Genomic DNA, 9,282 nt, shown 5'->3' with positions numbered 1-9,282 from the left:
AATATCTCTCTTTTGCAAAGAGCTACGCATTGGAAAATTCAGGGCTATGTCGTGTAGATGATGGCCTAACAGGAGGCTTTAAAATTTTCTTTCTAGTGTCCTTCGTTTGGGAGAAAAATGCAAAGGTACAAGACAGCTTTTCCTTGCCAAAATCTCTCTTTTGCAAAGAGCTGCGCAATGGAAAATTCAGGGCTATGCCGTGTAGATGATGGCCTAACAGGAAGCTTTAAAATTTTCTTTCTAGTGTCCTTCGTTTGGGAGAAAAATGCAAAGGTACAAGACAGCTTTTCCTTGGCAATATCTCTCTTTTGCAAAGAGCTGCGCATTGAAATATTCAGGGCTATACCGTGTAGATGAAGCACTAACAGGAGGCTTTAAAATTTTCATTCTAGTGTCCTTCGTTTCGAGAGTTTCCTTGTGCTGCCTCGGTTGGATCTCCTTCACTTGACAGGGGGGTGCCCGAGCAGCGACCCTCCCCAGCTCTATCCCAAATCTTACTTACCTGCCAGGTGAGATACTATGATCATGAAGCTGCTTCTCCCAGGGCAAGGCTCACCCATTGCACTCTGGGTGTGCTGCTCCTGCGATTTCCCCAAATGTGGGAAACTTGACTGCATAATTTGTGTTTCCCCTGGTCGGCTCTCGTATAATTCAGATCTCTTTGTCTCAGGTCTCTCTCCAGCCTAGTTTGCTGTCTGTTTCCACTTCTCTTTTCTTGAGCCGCTCCCTTCTATGCCCTTGCGCACTATCCTGACTTCTCCCGTCTGCTTAATTTGTGCCTTCCAACGCACAATGCGAACTACAGGTAGTGCTGCAGGGCCCACACCCTTTTACTTGCCTTACAGATCAGCTCTGGAGCTGTTACAGTGCCCAGCTGCTGCAAGAAATCAGCTTGAATGCTTCAGGGGCTGGGGCATAGCCAACATGAGCCCCACACCGAAGGAGGGTGGAGGTGTTTAATGCGAACTAGGGGTCATCCAAGCGCCGCAAAAGGCTGCCATGCCCTGCACGCCCCTTTTCTCTTTTCATATGCAGATGTAGGTCCCTGCGGCCCTGGCATTACCGCTCCAACTAGTCACCCCTGGCCGGGGTTCCCTGGAGGAGTGGGGACCCCTTAAATCAAGAGGTTCCTCCCCTCGAGGCACCCAAGGGCCAGAGGTGAAGCCCGAGGCTGTCCCCAGCACCCCTGGGTGGTGGGTGCCGGGCTGATAGCCATGTGTGTAAAAAAAGAATATTGTTTTTTGTTGTTGTAGAACTACAAGGCCCAGCAAGCCTCCCCCGCTTGCTGGTACTTGGAGAACCTCAAGTACCAGCAGGCAGGGACATAACGGGCTTGCTGGTACCTGTAGTTCTACAACAACAAAAAATACCCAAATAAAAACACAAACACACACAGCGTGACAGTAAAATTATTGAGACAGGCTGTAGCATGTGGGTGCATGTAACCCTATAAAAGTGATGGATTGGGTGACTATTACAATACCCACTGTTGCTGTCTGAAAAATTATGGATTTATAGATTGCTCTGCCGAGACATGTTTTTTTCTAAAATGCACCACAGGTATGGATGGATAGTATACTTGACGACACAGAGGTAGGTAGAGCAGTGGCCTACTGTACCGTACTGCTATATATTATATTATTTATTATTATTATTATTATTATCCTTTATTTATATGGCGCCACAAGGGTTCCGCAGTGCCCAATTACAGAGTACATAAACAAATAACCAAACAGGAAAACAGCAACTTACAGTTGACGACAATATAGGACAAGTACAGGGTAAATAAACATAGCTACATCAGCAGATGACACTGGAATAAGTATCAGGTGGCAGAAGACTGCTGGATTTGGTGCAGCTGAAGATTATTAAAGTAAGAAAAGAGTAAGCACATGAGGGAAGAGGGCCCTGCTCGTGAGAGCTTACATTCTAAAAGGGAGGGGTAGACAGACAGGGGTGAGACAGATGGGGTACATAGAGAGCATGGAACAGAGGTTTAGGATGAGATTTGGCTGGGTTTGGTGAAGAAGTGGGTCTTGAGAGCCCGTTTGAAGTTTTGTAGAGAGGTGGAGAGTCTGAGGGGGAGAGGTAGGGAATTCCAGAGAAGTGGTGCAGCACGTGAAAAATCTTGGAGGTAGGAGTGGGAGGAAGTAATCCGTAGGCAGGAGTCGGTGTGCATTAGCAGAGCGAAGAGGACGGGTGGGAGTGTAAAGCGAGATAAGATCAGAGATGTAGATGGGAGAGGAGTGGGTGAGGGCTTTGTAAGCAAGTGTGAGAAGCTTGAAATGGATTCTGAAAGGGAAGGGGAGCCAGTGAAGGACTAGTAAGAGAGGAGAGGTGGACGTAGTGCGTTTGGTGAGGAAAATGAGCCGGGAAGCAGCATTGAGGATAGATTGGAGTGGAGAGAGGTATTTGTCAGGAATGCCAGTCAGGAAGAGATTACAGCAGTCCAGTCTGGAGATGACCAGTGAGTGGATAAGAGTCTTAGTAGCATCCTGGGTCAGAAAGGGTCTGATCCTGGAAATATTTTTTAGATGAAAACGGCAGGTTTGTGAGAGGTGCTGAATGTGTGGTTTGAAGGAGAGGGAGGAGTCAAGGATTACTCCAAGACAGCGCACTTGGGGGGTAGAGGAGATAGTAGTGCCATCAATAGATAATGAGATTGTAGGAGGTGAGGTTATGCGGGAGGGAGGGAAGATGATCAGCTCGGTCTTAGACATGTTAAGTTTAAGAAAGAGCTGGGACATCCAGGAAGAGATAGCAGAGAGACAGTTGGAGATACGAGTGAGGAGAGTAGGGGAGAGGTCTGGAGAGGAAAGATAGATTTGAGTGTCATCAGCATAGAGATGATATTGGAAACCAAAAGAACTAATGAGCTTACCTAGTGAGGACGTATAGAGAGAGAAGAGAAGAGGACCAAGGACAGAACCTTGGGGAACCCCTACAGTTAGTGGAAGTGAGGGGGAGGTGGAGTCATGAGAGGAGACAGAGAATGAACGGTCAGAAAGGTAGGACAACAACCAAGAGAGGGCTGTGTTACGCAGACCAATGGAGTGAAGGATTTGCAGTAGGAGAGGATGGTCCACAGTGTCAAAAGCAGCAGAGAGATCAAGTAGAATAAGTAGAGAGTAGTGTCCCTTAGATTTAGCAGCATGGAGGTCATTGCATACTTTTGTAAGGGCAGTTTCAGTGGAGTGGAGAGGACGGAAGCCAGACTGGAATGGGTCAAGCAGTGAGTGTGAGGAAAGAAAGGAAGTAAGGCGGTTGTAGACAATACGCTCAAGGAGTTTGGAGGCAAAAGGGAGGAGAGAGATGGGTCGGTAGTTGGAGAGAGTGTTTGGATCAAGGGTAGGTTTTTTAAGAATAGGAGAGATGAGAGCGTGCTTGAAGGCAGAGGGGACAGTGCCTGATGAGAGGGAGAGATTGAGAAGGTGGGAAAGATGGGAAAAAGCAGAAGAAGAGAGGTGGCAAAGGAGGCGGGAGGGGATTGGGTCAAGTGGGGAGGTGGTGAGGGGACAGGAACGAATGAGGGCCATGACTTCCTCTCCAGATGCATGGGAGAAAGATGACAGAGTTGGTGCGAGGGATGGGGAGGGTTGGTAAGGGTTGGGAGAAGGCTGGTTACTGATAGTCTGGTGTGATGTGATGTCCTGACGTATGGAGTCAATTTTGGATGTGAAGTTAGTGGCAAAGTCAAGAGCAGAGAGTGAGGAAGGGAGACGAGGTGGAGGTGGGCAGAGGAGTGAGTTGAGAGTGGCAAAGAGGCGCCGGGGGTTGGAAGACTGGGAGGAGATGAGGTTCTTGAAGTATGACTGTTTAGCAAGAGAAAGGGCAGCACTGAAGGATGAGAGCCTAAGTTTGAAATGGAGGAAGTCTGCCTTAGAGCGTGATTTCCTCCAGTGTCGCTCAGCCGTACGTGAGCATTTTTGCAGATATCTGGTGCATTTGGTGTGCAAGGGTTGAGGTGTTAATTTGTGAGGGTGAATAGTGGTTGGTGGAGCAACAGAGTCAAGAGCAGAAGTAAGGGAAGCATTGTATGTGGAAGTGGCTTGTTCAGGGCATGAGAGAGAGAGAATAGGAGAGAGAAGTGAGTCAAACAGGGAGGAAAGGAATGTGGTGTCAATAGCTTCAATGTTACGCTTAGTGATGGTAGCCTTAGGAGGTAGAGATGGGGAAGTCGAGAGAGATAGGTTGAAGGAGAGCAGGTGGTGGTCAGAGAGGGGAAATGGGGAGTTGGAAAAATCAGAAATATCACAGCGGTGAGTGAAGACCAGATCCAGTGAGCTCCCATTCACATGGGAGGGTGAGGAGGTCCACTGGGAGAGACCAAGTGAAGAGGTGAGGTTAAGGAGTTTAGAGGCAGGGGATTGTGTGGGGATGTCAATAGGGATGTTGAAATCGCCAAGGATAATGGTGGGAATGTCAGAAGAGAGGAAGTGAGGAAGCCAGGAAGCAAAGTTGTCGATTAATTTGGAAGCAGTGCCAGGGGGGCGGTAAATGACAGCTTCTCTAAGATGGACTGGTTGGAAGAGGCATATGGCGTGGACCTCAAATGTAGAGAATATAAGGGATGGTTCTGGTGGTATGAGTTGGTAGGAGTTACTAGAAGGTAAAAGGACCCCAACACCACCCCCATGGCGACCCCCAGGTCGGGGTGTGTGTGTGAATGTAAGGCCCCCAGCAGAGAGAGCAGCAGCAGAAGTAGTGTCAGAGGGCGTAATCCAAGTTTCAGTAATGGCTAGTAGGTGTAGGGAGTTGGAAATGAAAAGGTCATGAGTGGGGACCAGTTTGTTATAAACAGATCTGGCATTCCAGAGGGCACAGGATAGGGGGTATGAGTTTGTGGGAGAGATGTGAATTAGATTTTCAGGGTTGCTGTAGCGATGAGGTGGGATTAACTTTGAGGGCAGGGATGATGAGAGAGTAGTGATGGTACGGGTGCCTGAGCTAGGAGGGGAAACTGCAGGAGGTGGGCAGGGAGGGAGGTCAGTGTGATGTGAATGGGGGTGTGGGGAGGTGACAGGGAAGGGAGAGAGGGAGCAGGGCTGAGTTGTGGGGTAGCAGGACCATGGGGCAGAGGTGAATGAAAGTGGGGTAACAGGAAAGGTGGGGGAAGGAAACAGAGGGATGGAGGGGAGACAGAGGAGGGGAGAGAGGAGGAGGTGGAGGAGACTAGGGGGGAAGGCTAAAGATACATTATTAGGTAGACACTGAGTGATGTGGGGAGTATAAGAAAACCTTGACATAGTGTTAAGTAGGTAAATAGGTTGAGGGAAAGTGGAAGTAGGAGAGGAGACTGTAAGGCAATCCGAGCAGAAGAATTGCAGAAATGCAGGTGAGAAAAGCAGTGTAGGCTCAAGGGGTGTAGATTTAGTATGAAATGAGTCAAAAGCATAGATAAAGTGGGTGCAGAAAAGTATTTGGAGTGTAAGAAATGAAAGGATTGTGAGAGGTTTAAGAAGCAATGGTAATTATGTTAGATGTTTTAAGTGTTTGCAGGTAAAATTGCATTGGTGCAGCTGTGCTTAAAAAACAAAATTACAATAATACAGATACAGGCATTTGTAGGTGAAATGGGTGGTTTATGAAATGTCCAAGTAAGGTAGTTCTGTGCTATGTAATCAGATGCAACAATCAGAAAATGAGTGATCTGAGGAGTAAGTGACTCACATTTGTTATTAGTTCTTCAGTTTTCTTTGTTTTGTTAGATTGGTGTGCTTCTGTTTTCCTTCTTTTTCACTTCGATTGAACGCTGATTGAACACTGCTGTTATGTGTCAATTTTATCACGCTTTGATAAAAATGCACGCTTAGATCAATAAATGCACAGCCAAATGGCTTTGCACAGCCTACACCATTGGACTTAAGTAGAAGACTATTACAAGTGAAACCAATAATTGAAATCTGTAACCACACCCCACCCCCTCAAATGCCAGGCAATAAATTACCTTAAAAACAACAACCAGGCATTCCACAAAGATTAAACTGGGTCTATATCATTCAAAACTTTAAAAAAGTACTTCAAAATCACATACTATGCAATAATGTTTCAATTTGCATTACCCAGCAGAATTAGCTTTGCATATATAGATATAGTGCAGCAGAATATATTGGTGGTTGTAGTCAATTGTAATTACCTGTAGGTGACAAGAAGAGAAGAAACGTCAATTCACAATCAATATCAGCTGAAGATAAATTAACGCTGATTGAACGCTGCTGTTATGTGTCAATTTTATCACGCTTTGATAAAAATGCACGCTTAGATCAATAAATGCACAGCCAAACGGCTTTGCACAGCCTACACCATTGGACTTAAGTAGAAGACTATTACAAGTGAAACCAATAATTGAAATCTGTAACCACACCCCACCCCCTCAAATGCCAGGCAATAAATTACCTTAAAAACAACAACCAGGCATTCCACAAAGATTAAACTGGGTCTATATCATTCAAAACTTTAAAAAAGTACTTCAAAATCACATACTATGCAATAATGTTTCAATTTGCATAACCCAGCAGAATTAGCTTTGCATATATAGATATAGTGCAGCAGAATATATTGGTGGTTGTAGTCAATTGTAATTACCTGTAGGTGACAAGAAGAGAAGAAACGTCAATTCACAATCAATATCAGCTGAAGATAAATTAACGCTGATTGAACGCTGCTGTTATGTGTCAATTTTATCACGCTTTGATAAAAATGCACGCTTAGATCAATAAATGCACAGCCAAACGGCTTTGCACAGCCTACACCATTGGACTTAAGTAGAAGACTATTACAAGTGAAACCAATAATTGAAATCTGTAACCACACCCCACCCCCTCAAATGCCAGGCAATAAATTACCTTAAAAACAACAACCAGGCATTCCACAAAGATTAAACTGGGTCTATATCATTCAAAACTTTAAAAAAGTACTTCAAAATCACATACTATGCAATAATGTTTCAATTTGCATTACCCAGCAGAATTAGCTTTGCATATATAGATATAGTGCAGTAGAATATATTGGTGGTTGTAGTCAATTGTAATTACCTGTAGGTGACAAGAAGAGAAGAAACGTCAATTCACAATCAATATCAGCTGAAGATAAATTAACGCTGATTGAACGCTGCTGTTATGTGTCAATTTTATCACGCTTTGATAAAAATGCACGCTTAGATCAATAAATGCACAGCCAAACGGCTTTGCACAGCCTACACCATTGGACTTAAGTAGAAGACTATTACAAGTGAAACCAATAATTGAAATCTGTAACCACACCCCACCCCCTCAAATGCCAGGCAATAAATTACCTTAAAAACAACAACCAGGCATTCCACAAAGATTAAACTGGGTCTATATCATTCAAAACTTTAAAAAAGTACTTCAAAATCACATACTATGCAATAATGTTTCAATTTGCATAACCCAGCAGAATTAGCTTTGCATATATAGATATAGTGCAGCAGAATATATTGGTGGTTGTAGTCAATTGTAATTACCTGTAGGTGACAAGAAGAGAAGAAACGTCAATTCACAATCAATATCAGCTGAAGATAAATTAACGCTGATTGAACGCTGCTGTTATGTGTCAATTTTATCACGCTTTGATAAAAATGCACGCTTAGATCAATAAATGCACAGCCAAACGGCTTTGCACAGCCTACACCATTGGACTTAAGTAGAAGACTATTACAAGTGAAACCAATAATTGAAATCTGTAACCACACCCCACCCCCTCAAATGCCAGGCAATAAATTACCTTAAAAACAACAACCAGGCATTCCACAAAGATTAAACTGGGTCTATATCATTCAAAACTTTAAAAAAGTACTTCAAAATCACATACTATGCAATAATGTTTCAATTTGCATTACCCAGCAGAATTAGCTTTGCATATATAGATATAGGAGCAGCAGAATATATTGGTGGTTGTAGTCAATTGTAATTACTCAGCAGAATTAGCTTTGCATATATAGATATAGTGCAGCAGAATATATTGGTGGTTGTAGTCAATTGTAATTACCCAGCAGAATTAGCTTTGCAAATATAGATTTAGTGCAGCAGAATATATTGGTGGTTGTAGTCAGTTGTAATTACCCAGCAGAATTAGCTTTGCATATATATAGTGCAGCAGAATATATTGGTGGTTGTAGTCAATTGTAATTACCCAGCAGCAGCTCTACTGCACTCAACATCACCAGTGCTCACAATATATATAATGCTATATACTATGCCATAGTGGTGCTTACTATATAACACCTCCTACTGCGTTCCCCCTGGCAATGAGCATGACACCCAGAGAGTGAAACCCCTGGCAATGAGCATGACACCCAGCACGTGAAACTCTTGGCATTGAGCAGTTTTTGTAAAAGTAATTAGAAGCTTTACTGTAGGGCATAGTGTATCACAGATATTGTGGTGAGTGACATAATATGTTCCAAAGGGCATTAATGTGTGGGGCTTAACATGGTGGAAATTACTGTACTTTTTTCCCTGTGGTGGCCGAGGTCTGTTGGTGCAGGGTCAAGAACTGGGGTGTAAGGTAGTCTTTGCCTGCAAGGCTACGCCCATTTTATGGAGACCATACCCATTTTTGCGAGGTCACGCCCCCCCATCCCGTCCGGAGCGCTCACGCAAATATAGTTTTTTTTATATATATATATATGGGGGAGGGGCACAATTTTTAATGCCAATGGTGGCGGGGGGCACGCATTTGAAGCCAAATTGTTTAGAAACACCCCTGCAAGAAAATATCTGCAAATCCAAGGTTACCATAAGTGTGGCATATACCTGCGCTTGCTCGCGGGGTGAGAACATCTCCCTAATTGAATTCAGCGATATGAATAGAGGTTGTGCAGCAGCCACAGAAAGGGTTAATCTCTGCAGCTTGTCACTAAATTACATTGTTGCAATTTTAGCTGGGAGCTGCAATAATTACTCTAATACATAACACAGCCAACACTTCTATATTCACACAATATACTGCATGGTGAATATAGAAGTGGTGCTTACTAAACAGCACCTCCTACTGCATTCCACATCACCGCTGGTCACACTCATATCAGGCCCATAATGCTGTATACTATGCCATAGTGGTGCTTACTATATAACACCAGGTGATGTGCAGTGGTCAAAACACACTAACTGGTCCCATGCTGTTGTTGAACTAAAGGCCTATACACACGATGAGATTCGGTCTATGCTAATAGGTTTAAAAAGGTTACATAAAAGCTACTTTATGTATTTATTCATTAAAGTTTTTAAGTTGTATTTTACAACCATACAATGATATGATATA

At 43.8% G+C, this 9,282-nt stretch overlaps 1 non-coding gene across 1 annotated transcript; it reads left to right on the top strand.

Annotated features, from left to right (window-relative positions):
* The first annotated feature begins 494 nt into the window (after nt 1-494).
* Nucleotides 495-657, top strand: LOC134952374 (U1 spliceosomal RNA). Its single transcript, XR_010184914.1, has one exon. It is a non-coding gene; the product is annotated as a U1 spliceosomal RNA (small nuclear RNA).
* The last annotated feature ends 8,625 nt before the right edge of the window (nt 658-9,282 follow it).

Source organism: Pseudophryne corroboree, chromosome 8, assembly GCF_028390025.1.
Source record: "Pseudophryne corroboree isolate aPseCor3 chromosome 8, aPseCor3.hap2, whole genome shotgun sequence".
Lineage (NCBI taxonomy): Eukaryota > Metazoa > Chordata > Amphibia > Anura > Myobatrachidae > Pseudophryne > Pseudophryne corroboree.
Note: the sequence above shows the minus strand (reverse complement) of the source record. Positions and strands in the feature narration are given on the sequence as shown.